The sequence below is a fragment of the Atractosteus spatula genome, chromosome 4 (assembly GCF_055471065.1).
Source record: "Atractosteus spatula isolate fAtrSpa1 chromosome 4, fAtrSpa1.hap1, whole genome shotgun sequence".
Lineage (NCBI taxonomy): Eukaryota > Metazoa > Chordata > Actinopteri > Semionotiformes > Lepisosteidae > Atractosteus > Atractosteus spatula.
In genome coordinates, this window is record NC_142709.1 from 72,759,426 (window position 1) to 72,775,244 (window position 15,819).

At 45.0% G+C, this 15,819-nt stretch overlaps 1 protein-coding gene across 4 annotated transcripts in view; it reads left to right on the forward strand.

Annotated features, from left to right (window-relative positions):
* The first annotated feature begins 595 nt into the window (after positions 1-595).
* Positions 596-15,819, forward strand: part of tbl1xr1a (TBL1X/Y related 1a) — a 57,167-nt gene continuing 41,943 nt past the window's right edge. Inside the window, exon 1 of one of the 4 annotated variants that reach the window (XM_088912899.1) lies at positions 596-1,080. The gene's annotated coding sequence lies outside the window, so the exon portion shown is untranslated. Of the gene's footprint in view, positions 1,081-11,944; positions 13,950-15,819 lie in introns of those variants that run through there. The other 3 variants (XM_088912902.1, XM_088912900.1, XM_088912901.1) reach the window with 3 other exon arrangements.

The window sequence follows — 15,819 nt, forward strand, 5'->3', positions numbered from 1 at the left end:
CCTGTGAGTGTGAAGCCTCCTTTGTGAGGCTGCATGTTGGATGCAGGCATTTCTTCAGAGTTTCGGATGCAGTGCACCGAAAACAGACTGGTATACGATAAAGAGTACCACACGGAGGAATGGTAAAACTGGTCAGGGAAACGCGGGGATAAGGACTTAGTAGTGAGTGGGTAGTCAAGACGTTGCCCTCCACCACCAGACGCACGCAGACACAAACACACAACCAGCAGGCCTCGACTCATTTCAGACCTGCACTGAACGGGGTGCTGGCAGCGTGCTAGACGCCAGAAACCAGAAACCGCCCCGCTCACCCACCAGGCGCTGCCCGAATCTAATTCATCACGGAATCTCACGATGGAAATGAAACGTAATGAATCGTTTTCCTATTTTTTCTCCCCCCCCCCTCCCTTCATTTTAGGACTTGACAGCGGGGCTCTCTCTCTGGCGCTCGTGTTTTGTTTCGATGCGGTGGGTGGTGTTTGTGGTGGTGGTGGGGGGGGGTTACAGAGAGGCGGGCTGGGGGTGGGGGGTGGAACTAATGCGTTTCCAGGACGGTGTGTAAAGCGACCCCCGCCCCCTCCGCGGTGAAGCCGGCAGACTGGCTCACGCTAGCTCGGTGCGTCTGCACGGCGCGGCCCCGGCGTGCCTAGGCCTGCCCCATTTCTGCCTGGAAGGTCACCCTCCTCTTGCGCTGGAGTGTCTGAAGCCGTTGGCTGCTCCTGAACCGTTTGGCTTTTTTTCTCTCGTAACAGCCCCTTACCATGTTCCTCAATTTCTCCTCAATCTCTATTTCTTAAAGTTTTTTTTAAAAAAAATTATATATATATATAAAAAAAAAAATCCAAGAGCCGAGGTAACGCAAACGGCAAGCGCCACGCCACGCCACGCCGCGCCTCTCTGGGAGTTTTAACTGCCGCCGCCGCCGCCTTCGCTTTCGCCTGGGTGTATAACGCGATATTACGGCCGTATTTTTTGAAAGAAAGGAAGGGGAAAAAAAAACCACACACACACACATACACACTCCGGAGAGGAAATTCCACACGGCAGCCCAGGCTCCCCCTGTGTGATCTGGATATTACAGTAAGTGGGCTTCGCCCGGTGGCGGGTGGGGGGCTTGCGGGCGGGACGGGACGGGAGCGGCGGGTCCGACAGGCGAGTTTGCGGGGGAGCGACGGCGGGCGAAGCGGGAGCCGGGCGGGCGGCGTGGGGGGGATGGGCGAGTGTGGGTGCCGTGTGTTTCCGCGGCCGTGGACGGCCGGGAGAGGGGGGGGGGCGAGTGCGTGACCTCTGCCCGCCGGTACCGTGTCGTTGTCGTTATCGCCGCTTATAAAGACCCCCCCCCCCACACACACACACACACTACCCGCCGCCTCCATGGGTAAGAAAAAAAACCCTACAGAACGTGTTGAAAGGGGTAGCCCGTCAAAAGAGAGCGGTGTATTTCTTTTTTAAAATTTTATTTTATTTTATTTTATTTGACGGTGCGTTTTCGACGCGTGGTTTCTGCTCGGTGCGGGGAGACGCCGCGAGACGCGGCGCGAGCGGCGAGGCCCCGAGGCCCCCAGGCCGGGGACGGGAAGGGCACGAGGGGAGCCGCGAGGAGGCAGCGGCCGGTGTTCCGCTGGAGTCCTGGCACACACGCTGTATACACACACACACAGTGTATACACACACACTGTACACACGCTGTATACACACACACACACAGTGTATACACACACACTGTACACACTATATGGATATACAGGCGGCTGGTGGTCCTGACACACACACTGTATATACACACACAGTATTTATACACACTGTATATATATACACACACACACACTGTACACACGCTGTACACACTATAAGGATATACAGGCGGCTGGGGGTCCTGACACACACACTGTACACATACACACAGTATTTATACACACTGTATATACACACACACTGTACACACACTGTATATACACACTATTTATACACACAGTATATACACACACACACTGTACACACACTGTATTTATACATACACTGTACACTGTATAACGATATACAGGCGGCTGGGGGTCCTGTCACACACACTGTATTTATACACGCACTGTACACATACTATATATATACACACAGAACACACACTGTATTTATACACGCACTACACTGTTTAAGGATATATAGGCGGCGGTGTCCTATCACACACACTGTATTTATACACACACAGTATATATACACACACTGTATATGTCCTATCACACACACAGTATATACACACTATATATATACACTGTACACACTTTATATATATGCTTTGTTTATACACACAGTATACACACACTGTATATGTATATATTGGCGGTGGAGGGGGGTCCTATCACACACACTGTTTATAGACACTGTATATACACACACATACTACACACATAATATACACACAGTATTTATGCACACACTCTAAACTATATGCATTTATAGGTGGTGGAGGGGAGTCCTATCACACACACATACTACACACACTGTATATACACACACATTGTATGTATATATAGGCGGTGGAGGGGGGGTCCTATCACACACACTAAATACACACATACTACACACACTATACACATTGTACACATATACACTGTATACACACAGTCCACATACATACTGTACAAATACACATTATACACACACTGTATGTACACACTGAATGCACACTACATACACACTCCACACACATGGTACACACACACTGTATATACACAGTGTACACACTGCACACACTTACTGTACATAAAAACACTGTACACACACTTTTATACACTACACACGCACATTGTATGTACACACTGTATCCATACTGTATACACACTGCACAGCATGCACAGTGTGCACACACACACACACACTGTGTGCACATTACATACACACAGTACACACACTGTATACACACACACTGTACACACACTGTACACACACTGTACACACACCGCACAGCATGCACAGCGCGCACACACACACACACATTACATACACACTGCACACACACTGCACACTGGCTGACGTGCCGGGCCAGGCCAGGCCTGGGGCGAATGTAACCGTCTGGTTTGTGCGCTTTCTCACACAGGACTGGGCGACTTGCATAGGACCCCCTCCAGTTAAAAGTTCTGCAGCTCCCTTTTCTTTTCTCCAAATAAGGAGTATTGCAAATACGGCATACGTAATGGCACTGGTGTGTGCTGACAGTTACAGTGAGGCTTTGTTCTGTTCCTGCAGGACAACAACAACAGGACAACCTGTGCCTGCCGGAGATGCAGTTGCATAGTGAGACAATTGTCAGGTGCCATTTTTATCGACAGGTTCGTTTTGGCCTTCGTGTGGATGCGGTGCGAACGTGGGCTGTAGGTGTTAACCCTTTAGTAGGTATTTTTGCTGAAAAATGGGAGACTTGTGAAGTAGAAAAAAGAACAATGTTCTGTTTCTTCTTCGGGTGGGAGAACGTTGTTTGATTTCACTGTCGGTTGGCTGCTGACAGAGCGCCCCTCGCAGACACTGAACAAAGTTGTCACTGAGCTCTGTGGGGGAGGGGAGACTCCGGGCCTCACGGCTGGGTACTGTCTTCAGCAGACCAGCACACGTCTCTTCCGGGCTTATTCCTGGTGCCTGTCACACACACTGTATTTATACACGTGTGAGGATTTTGTTCAGCCAGGTGTTTGAGGTCAAACCGATGCTCCTACGGTGTTAATGAAAAGTGATGACATCCTCCGAAAAGGTACATTCTTAGTGCATGTCAGCCGCAGGGCTCGGTATTCTCATCCCACTCTTTCCTTCTTACGTTTGACCCTGGAGAACTCGAGATATATTTATTTGCTCAGCCGATGGCCTTGTCCTCATTTACCCTCTGTGTTTATTTTCTGTAAATAACATCTTTATCCTAATGCCTTTCGCTCGATACCTGACCTGCGTGGGTCCGGGATGGGGTTTCTCACTGAGGTCCGGCTGCTTCACGGGTTCTGCTCATGGGTCCGTTCGGGCTCGGCCAGCCCGCGGGGGGCCGCGTGTCCCCTGATCTGCTTTCCTGCTGCTGGCCATTCAGCGTCGAGCAGCGAGGGGTCGGTCTGTCCGGGCTTTAACGAGGAGACGGGCGGCCGGTCCGGAGCCCGTGCCGTGTCTTCCTGCGAGAGAGACGGGCGTGGCGAGCAGGCCCGGTCCGGGCGGCTGGCTCCGGGGCTCCAGGGCTGCGCGCGCTCGGATTACAGCAGGCGCTGTTATGTAATTCTGCTGCTAGGCTGCGCGCTGGGGCAGGCGTGGGGGAGGGGCGCAGCTGCAGGCTGGATGGAGAAACGTCTTGTGAAATGGAGTTCAGAGAGGAGCGTCTGCGAGGGGGGACGACCCCAGACTCATGCCAGGGGTGTCGCTGACCTCAGGGCACCCCCCGGCCCACTCTGCCTGGGTGGGGGTCCTGTTAGCTGGGGAGTCGTGTCCCCCCCCCCCCCCAGCCCCGGGGGGTCCCAAGAGAGCCAACACCCCCCTGGCCAGCTGTGTCAGAGCTCCACGTGCTGGGGAGCTGTCCCTCCCAGCCGTTTGAATTGAGCTTTATTCCTGCATTCATCTCGGCGCTCGTGGAGTAATGGCGGGGCCTAGAAAAATAGTTTTATCTTCAGCCGACACCGTGTCCTCTGGACTGACGTAGCCAGGCGGTCGGGTTTCTGAAGCTGCTCTTGCTGCCGTGCCCTTATGGGGGCTTCTGGTGTGGGTCTTGTCTGTAGAGCTGTGAAGGCAGGGCGGGTGTTTGGGTGGCTGCTGTTCTCATTTAGGGTGCTGGAAGCGATAGGGGTTCACGGCGCAGTAATGGGTGCAGACCGCATATGACATCGTATTTTAGATATTTAGATCAGGAGGACTTTGATAAACCTCCTTGTAATAGGCTTGTTTTTAAATTGCAGGCTGTAGGCATTCAAAGAGATGTATTTTGATTGAGAAGTATTTAATGGACAGAAAACGAGTTCAGTTAAGGGGTGAATGCTCAGACTGGGGTGATGTAATTAGTGGAGTACCGCAGAGATCTGTCCTGGGACCACTGTTCTTCCTCACTCATGTGAATGATCTAAATTCTGGTGCAGTTAGCAGACTGGTCACGTTCACATACAACACCAAATAAGAGGGATTAACTGACCGTGGAATCTGGCCAAATATCTGATAACATTTAACATAGACAAGTGCAGAGTGTTACATCTATGTAGTTTTGTTACAAAAAAGATGAAATCTGTTCAGAGAAGGGAGCGTGGATGCTTATATTTCAAGTTCTTTGATAAATATTTTTTGCAGTTTGAGATTGAAGTAATGGTGGACTCGGCTGGGATATCCTGATGCTGGACGCTTATTGTTACTGAGTAGGTAGGGTAGTTAAGCCAAGTATTTAAGTTGGCAGTGTAGTGAAAAGTTTATTTTAGCATTAGACCTAATTGTCTTATCCAAATGAGGGATATTGTGAGGAGAGATGTCTATCTGGCTGGTATAGTATATGATTTTAACTTCTTGATATAAAATAGTGGTAGTCAAATATCTTAATCTACTTAATTGTACGAAAGCTATTTGTCATTTACGAGCAACACTGTAGTATCTGAATCTCCACTTTACCAGGAAATAGTAGAGGAATCTTGCCTTTTGAGCGTCTTCTGTAACACTTACCTGCGAAATAGCTTTCTGTACTAAGGTTAGTGTTGCAGAAATCACAGGTGCTGTAGTTCTTCAGATGTCTGGAGGGGCTCTGGGGTCACTGGGGGTCAGAGTCTGTGTTCATGGCTCCCGGTCTGCTGTCATTATCAGGTGTTGGGCAGCTGGTTGCTGTGGACATCCTCTTACGTGCATTTATATGCCACTGATGAACAGAAATGAGTGACATTTGCACTGTCTAGGTTGTGTATTTTCTATATGGAAAGTATATTGTAGTGATGTACTTCCTGTTTTCTGGTTATTCAGACTTTGTATCAGGTGCACCAATCTAACGGAAAACAGGTGCAAACGTGGTGGCTTATGAATGTAATCTGACTTGCATTGTTTTCAGTTTCAGAAGGGCGCAGAGAATGTGTATTTTTCCTCCTAGCCAGACCTTCTGCTGGACTGATAAATAGTGATGTGTGAGTGGATGACATGCACACTGCTTTATGTGCCGTAAAGAACACATGAATAAACACAGTCAATCTGGAGCAGACCCTGAAGTCCAGGTGGTGCATTGTCGCGAGCTCCTAAGCAAATCGCACTGGGAATTGTTCTGAAGGATGTTGGTGAGCTTTGCTTTGTATAAAGTGAAATCAGTTCAGGTGGTCACGTTTTCGGAATGCGATGTGGTGTACGAGCCCCAGGACAGGCAGCACTGTTTCTATCGGGGGATCATATTACAGGGCTGTGCCCAAGAAAATAGCACCATCTTTTTAAAAATATATTTGCACCTTCTTTGCTCTGCCCTGCCTGAAAATTAGAGCCAAGCTTGTTATCTTTGCCCACGCTGCTGCCTTTGGCAGTGTGTAGCTTCAGGTGCCTCTTGCCGCGCGCGACCGCAGAAGAGCCGGGCTGCGCCTCACGGGTCCTCCACCTCAGCCCCAGGCACGGAGCGAGTCCGGAGGTGGGCCGGCCGCCTGTTCCCGGCCTGGCAGAGGCCCTGAGTCCACCCTGGCTGGGGGCAAGGCTGACGTTCGATTGAACCCCCGCGCCCTTGGCTGCGTCTAGGAGGTCCTGGTTGGAATCTGGATCAGCAGATATCTCCTGGGACCTGACATTTTGTTAGTGCTGTTGTGGCATAAGGTTGAGTGTAGCAAATTCACAAGGATTCCTTAAGTGGGCTGCTGGGCCTGAGATTCACCGAATGTATGGATAAGACTACGAAGGAATCTTGAAGTCATTGCTGCGAATGAGCTGTGCAGCTCTTGTTTTCTACAAGAGCTGCACAGCCAGGTATCATTGGCATTAGGTGCACAAAGATGTCCCAGTAGTATTTGTCATTCGTAACTTGCATAAGTTACAATATTTCACACGTTGAATCAAGGCAGGGTGAACTCGTATACATTTCCATTATTCAGGTAAAATTTACATCATTAGATTTTTTTCTCTCCCAGGAAAAGTGAATTACGGCAGATCTGTTATGTAACTGAAGCAGTATTCTTCAATGTATTTTCTGTCTTCTGTGTGGGTGGAACAAGCCTGGCCCCCCTGTGGTGTAGGTGAGTAATCCGAGGAAGAGGCAAGATGGAAAATCAGCAGAGTAGCACAAAAAATGCAGCAGAACGATCTCCAGAGTAATCCAGAAGTGTTTATGATAAACAGTGGCTTAATTATAATTGATCAGAAAATCTGGTACCCCCAGAAACCATGTGCAGAGTACATTCAATATGCATGATATACTGTGCAGGTGAGGAAACAAAATTATCTTGTTTTTAAATGATCGTGTTCTGGGTATGTTTAATTGAAGCACAGGCTTGTTTAAAGGAAGTGTTTGGTGCCTGAACTTTGTCTGGATTTCCTCTCAAAACCCACCATGTGCTCGCAAATTCCCAAATCCAAAGAGTGCTTGAGGATGCCAGCTTGGTGGTCTGGGGATCGTTGGTTCGACCCAAGAGAGAACCAGCCAGCAAGCATCGGGACTGGAATTTGCAGATGGCAGATTAATCAGAATGTTGATTATAGGGACCTTGGGTCTTTTTGTAAGTGTGGGGATGTTTTTACATGACCCCATTGGCGAGTGTTTAGCAAGAACATATAGATGTCAAGGCATGATAAGGATGTAAACTCAAAAGGTAATTTTTTGTCCAGTAAAATTGTTGCGGTCTTTTACTGATTGATTGCATGTCCACAACAGACAACCTCTGGGAAAGGAAGATGAGTGGCAGGTAGCATCTTTTCTGTAGCCCTGGGCTCCACAGCTGTGTGTTCCAGGCCTCGAGAGATCTGTGAGAGAAGAGGATTTTGGAGAAACTCCACAGCGCCTATAACAGCGTTTTGCACTATAAAGGTGGATTTACACTTAGAAGTGTGGTGGGAGGCAAGCAAATGGGAAAAGCAACAAAAGTACAAGGATGGGCATAAGGCTTCTTTCAGCATTGCGGTTGTCTGAGCCAGTTCATATTTCAGAAGCTGAGGGCTCTCGTTTCTAGGCACTGTGAGGTCCTTGGTATTTCATGCTTTAACCTAGTTTAAGAAGACTGGAACAGGCAAGACACCGATGAGTTTAAATCCTAAAATATTTCCTTTCTGCTTCTTGAGTACAGTTTGTACAAGACTGCATTTTGTTGCCTGTGATGCTATCCTTTTTTTTAAAGCGTTTGTTCACCATTAAGACATTCTTTGACCTCATAACTGAATTCTGGATTTATAACGCCTTCGTAAGTTAACAGCTGTATGTGGTTCTAACTTGATTACACCTTGGCCTACTTTTCCACAGGTGTAATCGCCATGCCTGGGGCAAGATGAAGGAATTTGGAAAAACAGGTTTCACTGTGTGGGACTGATTCAGGTTAATCTAGACACTGCAGCAGATGAACTCCCCTGACCTTAGGAAGGCTTGGGAGGCTCAGCCGGCAGTGTGGTGTAGACGTAACTTAAGGAGTCTCATCAGTTAGGGAAGCATGTGTTTTCTGTTTGTTTTTTGGTGGTCTTGGACAGCGATCAGGAAAGCCCTTTCTCTCCGCGTTCACCAGGGCTGCACCTTTTCAGTGTCGCTGTGCTTTGTCCTTGAATTTCATAGTTAAATACAGACCTGACAGTGAGTGGAAGCTGCCAGTCAGTCTGGCTGTGCCCTGGCCTTGACTGGGGAAATACCCTTCCGGCTTTCAGCTGCGCAGGATCTGTCTGCTGAGCCACGTGTGCCGACCTGTTTCTGATGGAAGCTCTGCCCTTTGGCCTGGGATAGTTTCCGAGCTCTTGTTTGAAATCCAGTGAAGAGCCGAAATGCCATGTCTCTCTTTTGTTTCCACAAGATGGTATGTGATTGATAAAAATCACACAAGAGGCCTTATTCAACTTCAGGAAGTGTTGTGTGTGGGTATTATAGTTCGTTTTATTTGTTCCAGTTTTACAGTCTCCAATAATTTAATAATTATTTCTAATAATAATTTTTCTATATAAAACTATTCCAAAATAAATTGTCAGAAAGCATGGAGGTGAACTACTTTATGTTACATTTTATAAGCTTTCCACGTTTCTATGGTTAAAAGGTTATAGTGGACCAGGAGGATTACTAAATAAAATCTGAAGTCTAATAGTGCAGATAAGGAACAGTTTAACTGCCCGGACATTTGAAGAATTATCTCTTTAAGAAAAAAACAAAGCAGCAGAGTGGAATGTGTTGCGGTCGCTTTAAATAGAGCTGTGCGGTGGGGGAAGGGAGCGTGGCGGAGATGTAAATTGGCGCAGGCTGAGCGTTCGGCACCAGAGCCCTGGCTGGGGAGCTGGTGGGCAGAGGGGCCTGGCTTCCACGTGGGTGAGAGCCGCCTGTCCGGACCGGAGACGCTGAGCCTCCTCCGAATTCACCAGGGGCTGCAGTCGGTTGAGCCCACTTTGCTCCTGCCTCTTTTAATGCTCCTGCTTTAACTTTGTAATTGTCCGGTTTTCACTGGAGTGTTCACATCTTTAATTCTCTTAGACTGTTTATTTCCAGAGGAGATCATGTGCATTCATGGTGTGAATCAGTTGAGTTTTGAAAGAGTAGCCTGCAGAACACTGTAATGTTTTTACACCGATCCCTACAGTATTTGATCAAATGTTAGTTGTCCTCTCCTGGTCTGAATATTTGCTGCTGTGTGGCACAGGGGTAGGTCCAGTCTTTTTGTTGTGGTGAATGTTATTATGTTTGTGTTGTCTTTCTATTGGCCACCCTGCCCTGATGTGGATCGATCACTTGTCCTGAAGCACGGAGATTCTGCTGGTGTTTATCATCAGACGGCTGGATTATGTCGTTTTTAGTCCACGGTAGTCTATGGAGTATGACTCTTCAGCTGTGCTCTTGCTTTTTTAAAGGAACGTTCAGAATATTGACTTTCCTGTGACTTGCAATGTTTTGTTAGCTGGTACCAGTGGAATGGGAAAGGGGGTAGTTTTTACAGCTGTTAAGACCAGTTTTTGGCTTGTGTAATTTTGATGACCCACTTTTTAATAGCAGTGTTCACAACTGTGGCACACCAGCATCTAGGCAACATCACCCCTTACATTACATCAAGGTCCTTTTTTCCAGCTAATTCTTAATTATTTAATCGTTGCTCTGCAGCAGGGTCAATTATGCAATTAAGGGCCAATTAAGGAAATGAAGTAGTTTAGATAAAAGTTTTGCAGTATAAGAGTTAAAGTTCTCTAATTTCCTGCTTTATATAGATGTTATAAATACAAATGAAAAGTTGAAAACTATATCAAAGTATAATAGTTATGATTTTTTATGTAAAAGATTTGCTTTGGTCTCTTGACTGTGTTGTGATTAAGATTTTAGATTAAGTTATTAAAAAAGATTAGGCAGTATTTTTCTCAACTGTTGCAGGCTGTGTTTTAAACTAATTACTGTCACCATGAGAATACTTCCTACAAACAGTTGAAATTTAAAAATATTCACCCAAAGCTTAATCCTTGTATCAGAATATCTTGTAGAAAGGCTGGAGTTGGAGCAGTACAGTTTATTTCAAAGCAGTGAACAGCTACCCGAATGGACATAATTAAGAACTGTGTGTGTTGTTGGTGTTGCCTCTGTGCATGTTTTTGTGTTGCTTCCCCAGAGGTTGTACATTAGTGATGACTCAATTTTCTGTGCCAGTTTCGGATCAGGGTCCAAGGGGTTGACTGGTGAAGGTATTAGGGACTGTTACAAGCATGTCCCAAGTGATGGGCGATATGGCATCTATTCTGCTTGTAGGTGAAATCCAGTAGATTAGTCTGTGAAGTGGCTTCCCACTATTAATGCCACAGCACTTAAATGATCTGGCGTCTTACATAATCATGCTGTACAGTAGTTGTCACTTTGGGTTGTAATGTCTGTTTCAAGAAAATACTGCTAATCTTGAATCAGTTCTAGAGAGGATTTAAGCAGATACATTCATGGGCTCACTGGAGTGTTTTATTCCCGTAAGATAAAAGAAATTAAACTTTTTAGTCTTGAACATTAAAGGAGATAAGATTGAAGTTGTCAAAGTCCTCAAATGCATTTTCAACACAATGGACTTCTTTAGAAGGAACAGTGAAGCACGAACCCCCATCTGTAGGGAAGCGCATTTAAAACTCAGAACATGAGGAGCTTTTTGGGGGTTTTGGGGGTCTGAAATAAACGTCCTGTTGTTAAAGCTGATATCCTGGCTTATTTGAACAGCTGGACACGTTACTTAGATCACTTAGCTGCTTACAACCCAATGACCCAGTTGGGCCGTATGGAGTGCTCTTGTTTGCAACCTTTCTAATATTTCTCTCCAGATTTTTGGCCTGTTCTACAGCACCTTCTGTTAGTCGCTGACCTCCTCCAGGTTCTGGTTGGGTAGGGTTTCCTTCCAGAGCAGGGTGACAAAGACACGACACTGGTTTCCTGTACTCCTTCTTGCAAGTTATCTCAAGCAGCCTTAGTCTGGCTGCTGTTTTCTTTCTCTTCTTAAAAAGTTGTGTTAGATTAATTTGATAGTACGTTTCCTCTACTGGCATCATGAGAAATTCTGCCCTGGTGTTGCAATGTGACCTTTGACCTTTACACTTTGGTGCTCAATGTGTGATCTGATGGTGTTTTCTGTTTGATGATTTTGGCCTTTGCCTGACCATTAGGATGTGCTGAGTCAGTTCAATTGGGATGATTTCACACTTATAACTGGAGTGATCCAATTCTGGAATTAACGGTCATGTTCATGAGATCTTAAATCACACTGAAATGTTTTTACAGTGCTCAGTTTCAAGACCATAAAAACATCTGCTGTACTATACATATTCAGCAATGTGCGATTTCGTTTCACACTGATGTCATCGAATGCATGTTGGAGCCAAGTGATAACAAATCTGAATTACTGAACATTACAGGAAGTGTGGCAATTTTGGGTGAGTTTAACTGCAGCTGTAAAGTTGTTAAATATTCAACTGGTTTCCAGAAGGCTCTGTGGTTTCGTGAGATTTTTAGAACCTGTCCACGGCACAAAAACTAATATAAAGTGTCCTTAATTATGCAGCACAGCCTAGCTGCTTATTTAGAGGGTGTCTCTTCCCTCCAGAAAGGCGCAGGGTGGGTGGTGGTGAGTGAGGCTCTAGGTCAGCTGTCGCCACACGTGTCCAGGCAGTATGTGCACTGCAGAGAATACTTTCCCACATCTTAATCGTGAACTTCATTCGTAGTGGTTAAACGGTCAGAGGTTTAGAATTCATTAAAAAGATGGGCTTTTTGCTCTACTTTCACAGATCATTTATCTAATTAAGGGGTGTGTACAGTGAGTGAATAGGACACAAAAATTGGACTGGGTTTTTTTCTGTGAGGTGCTGGGATGCACTTAATACTGCCCAGTTCTGCCCGAATAAACATTTACGAAACTAACTGCACTGGTTTGGATGAAACAAAGCCAAGGTGGAGAAGTACTGTTCAATTTTCTGGTTTTCCTGTGTAACGTAGTTGGGTTATTGAAATTTTGCATCCCCATCGGTATATATGTATAATGTAATCCTTGCATGTCTTCGAGAAAATAGAAGCCACTACACTTTTGTTCGGAACAGTCGCGCAGGATTGACAGTCATCCTTAACTATACAAACAATTGCTATAGAAGTTTTTTATATTTTTATATGGGATGCAGTCATTCTAACCTGTTTTTCAGTTAATGAGCAGATTTCGCTCTTATAATCTGGGCTGTCACAAAGCACTATCAAGATGTTTTTTTTCTATGAACAATAAGTTCTTGAGCACAGAATATTAATATGGGTTATTGTCCTAGCTGACAAGTGTAAAGGACAGAAAGTTGTCCAGTAAAGCTGCCGTGCATGTTTGTGTCTGAGCTCTCTGGCTCATTTCACGGTGTCATCCTGCTGCTGTGCTCATTCCTACTTCATTGCCTTTCTGAATTCTGTGGAATTTGTGACAGGCATCGGTGTCAGTCCTTTAAAAATATGTGTGCTCTCATGTTATAGAATTTAATTGCTGCTTGTTTATGAGAATGAGTGCCATATAAAGTACAGGAATGAACATTGAATGCATACAAGTTGTTACATGCTTGTCCAGCCAAGTGAGCCATGTCGCTTGTTACCATTACAGCACTTTGAATGAAATTAACACTGTACTTGGGAAGATGCAAACAGTGCTAACTGTATAGAGATGATGGGAATTGTCTGGGCATGTACAGTGGTAAAGGATTGTGAGAATCATACATATTTTCAGCTGTTCTACCAGATTTATCTTATGTTATATGAGAAGAAGATCCCCGTAAAAATACTTTGCACTCATCCACTTTAAAAAAACAAAAACAAATCACCACTATAGAGTGGAGAGTCTACATCATTGACGGACAACTCCAGTTGTCAGTGGTCAGTGGTACCGTGAGTTAAAGCAGCTGTAACAGTAACAGCAGTTGTTACGTGAGTTATAACTGGTCACTGTTGTCACATTTATGGTTCGGAATCTTTGTTACACTGCAAGACAGCTGTCAGACATTGAGGAGAAACTCTGTGGTACTTTTTGGAAAGTTAAATTTTTGTAATCTAGATAAACCCATGAAACTTTGAATTGTAGGAAGGATTTTAGCTGATTTTTCTTCAGTTTTATTCTCTGCCTCCCAAATGATTGGAGTCCCCTGATATACTGTGAGTGAGTGTGGGAAAAACCCACTGAAACAACCTTCGAGCCCTGACGCTCACATGCTAAGAACTAGACTGAAGAAAACTGAACTTCGGTTCAGAGATGTTTTGGAAGATAATGAAGTAGAAGACCCATCTGTAGGGACTGAAGTGTATTGTTTCAGGAACCAGAGATGGGACATGAAGGTCAGAAAGGGTAAGGTGACAGATAATTACTAATAAATACTAATAATTGTAACCAATTCTAGGTATGCTCCAACTAATTGATAAGTTCTCTGTTGCTTAAGAAATCTGAAAGGTTTTTTAATATATTTCACATAGCCCCTTCAATATTTGAAAGTGTAGTTTTACATCACTTTGAAATACATCTTTTTCATAACATGGCTTAACAGTTCCATAACCTCAGCTACCTTTTCTAGAGCAGATGACATGGCATTGCATGCATTCAGAAGTAGTTCAGAGTTAAATAAAATAACATTTTTCCTTTTGCAATTTACACATCATTTCAGCCATTGCACGCACGCACCTACTGCCTGCCACTGCTCTTTCTCTGGACGGCTCCTTTCCTGGAAATGTTCTGGTAACGTCATTAATGAGTTAGACCACCTTGCTCCTTCCACATCTGGAATTCCTGACTTTCCTCCTGGGACACTGAACAGGATTCAGGATGACCTATCTGAAGCACTAACATTCTACTCCTACAACTGCAAGAGACAGTTTTACTTGATGTTCTAAATTTGATTTGGTTAGTATTTGCTAAATAATGTTTTTTCTTTTGTGTGCAATAAAAGAAAGTCTTTTATAATAATAACAATAATTGCTTACACACTTATATAGCGCTTTTCTGGACACTCTACTCAAGTGATATACATCACTTTACAGGTGATGTATATGTACTGCCAAGTTCTCCTGTGGCTCTGGAAGAGAATATTCAATGGAATCCATAAACTGTTGAACAATATTCTGTATGGGGGTATTTTTACCTGATAATTGAGCCACTCTTCGAGTATTTTGCTGCTTTACACAGCTCTTCAGCTTGGTGTGCTTTTGATTTTGAATGGCGTTGAAGAAGAGGAAGTCTCAGGAATGATACCAGTGTGCGATTGAAAATTCCTTCTGAACTTAATGTTTTATAAACAGCTCCTTCCACTTCCACTGTTTTCCAGTGCTGGGGCTCCCGGTCAAAGGAATGGCAGCGGATGGCTCTGATGAGTCATGTTCTTGCAGGAGGGGAGAGTTAATGGGGTTGTGTCAGCACGGGCCGGCTGGTTGACAGTGAGTTAGTGTGTGTTGTGAGTTGTAGATCAGATGTACTGCTGCGGCACTAACCAGCACAGACCAGCAGTGGTGACAGGAGGCTTACAGGCGGCTTCTGCCACGGGTTTTGAACATCTCCACAGGCACTGAGACACGTGGCCCCTGCCTTCCAGGGGTGCTGGTTTCTTGTCACCCTGCCGTCCCGGGGCTCCAGTATTCCAGACGTTTTATCAAGCTGGTATAATTTAATAAATATAAATATATAGATATAAATTATATAAATATAATTTTTGTTGTTGTTATATTATCAACAACAAATGAGGCTAAAACCAGCATTATATATTTTTTCAGCATCTTAGCATTTTAAATGTATAACCATCGGGAAACCTAATTACCACTGAAAAGAGGCCATTCGGCTCATCTGATCCCTTTGGAATTGAGTAGCTATTTGGTCCAAGGATCTTTATCCAGCCTTTTTCATTCTTGAGGAGAGCCAGGGCATCGGCTTCAGCAACATGGCTGGGGAGCTTGTTCCACGCTCCCACATGATGTAAGTGGACTAATAGAGAGTCTTCTGAAACTTACATGTGTTTCTTGTGGCTTTCTTAGCCTTTAAGATATAAACTAAATTTAACATTAATCATGGCCATTAAATAGGTTATAAAGTTCAAGGAATCGCATCCCTTCAGCGTGGGACTGATTTCTATGTGTGCATCCCTTGTCGTTTGTCAGATTCCTTCATCTGAGGAAGACCAGTCTCTCCTCTCTTTTTCTTCCCATCTCTATCCCAGCATTTTCCCCTGCTTGGA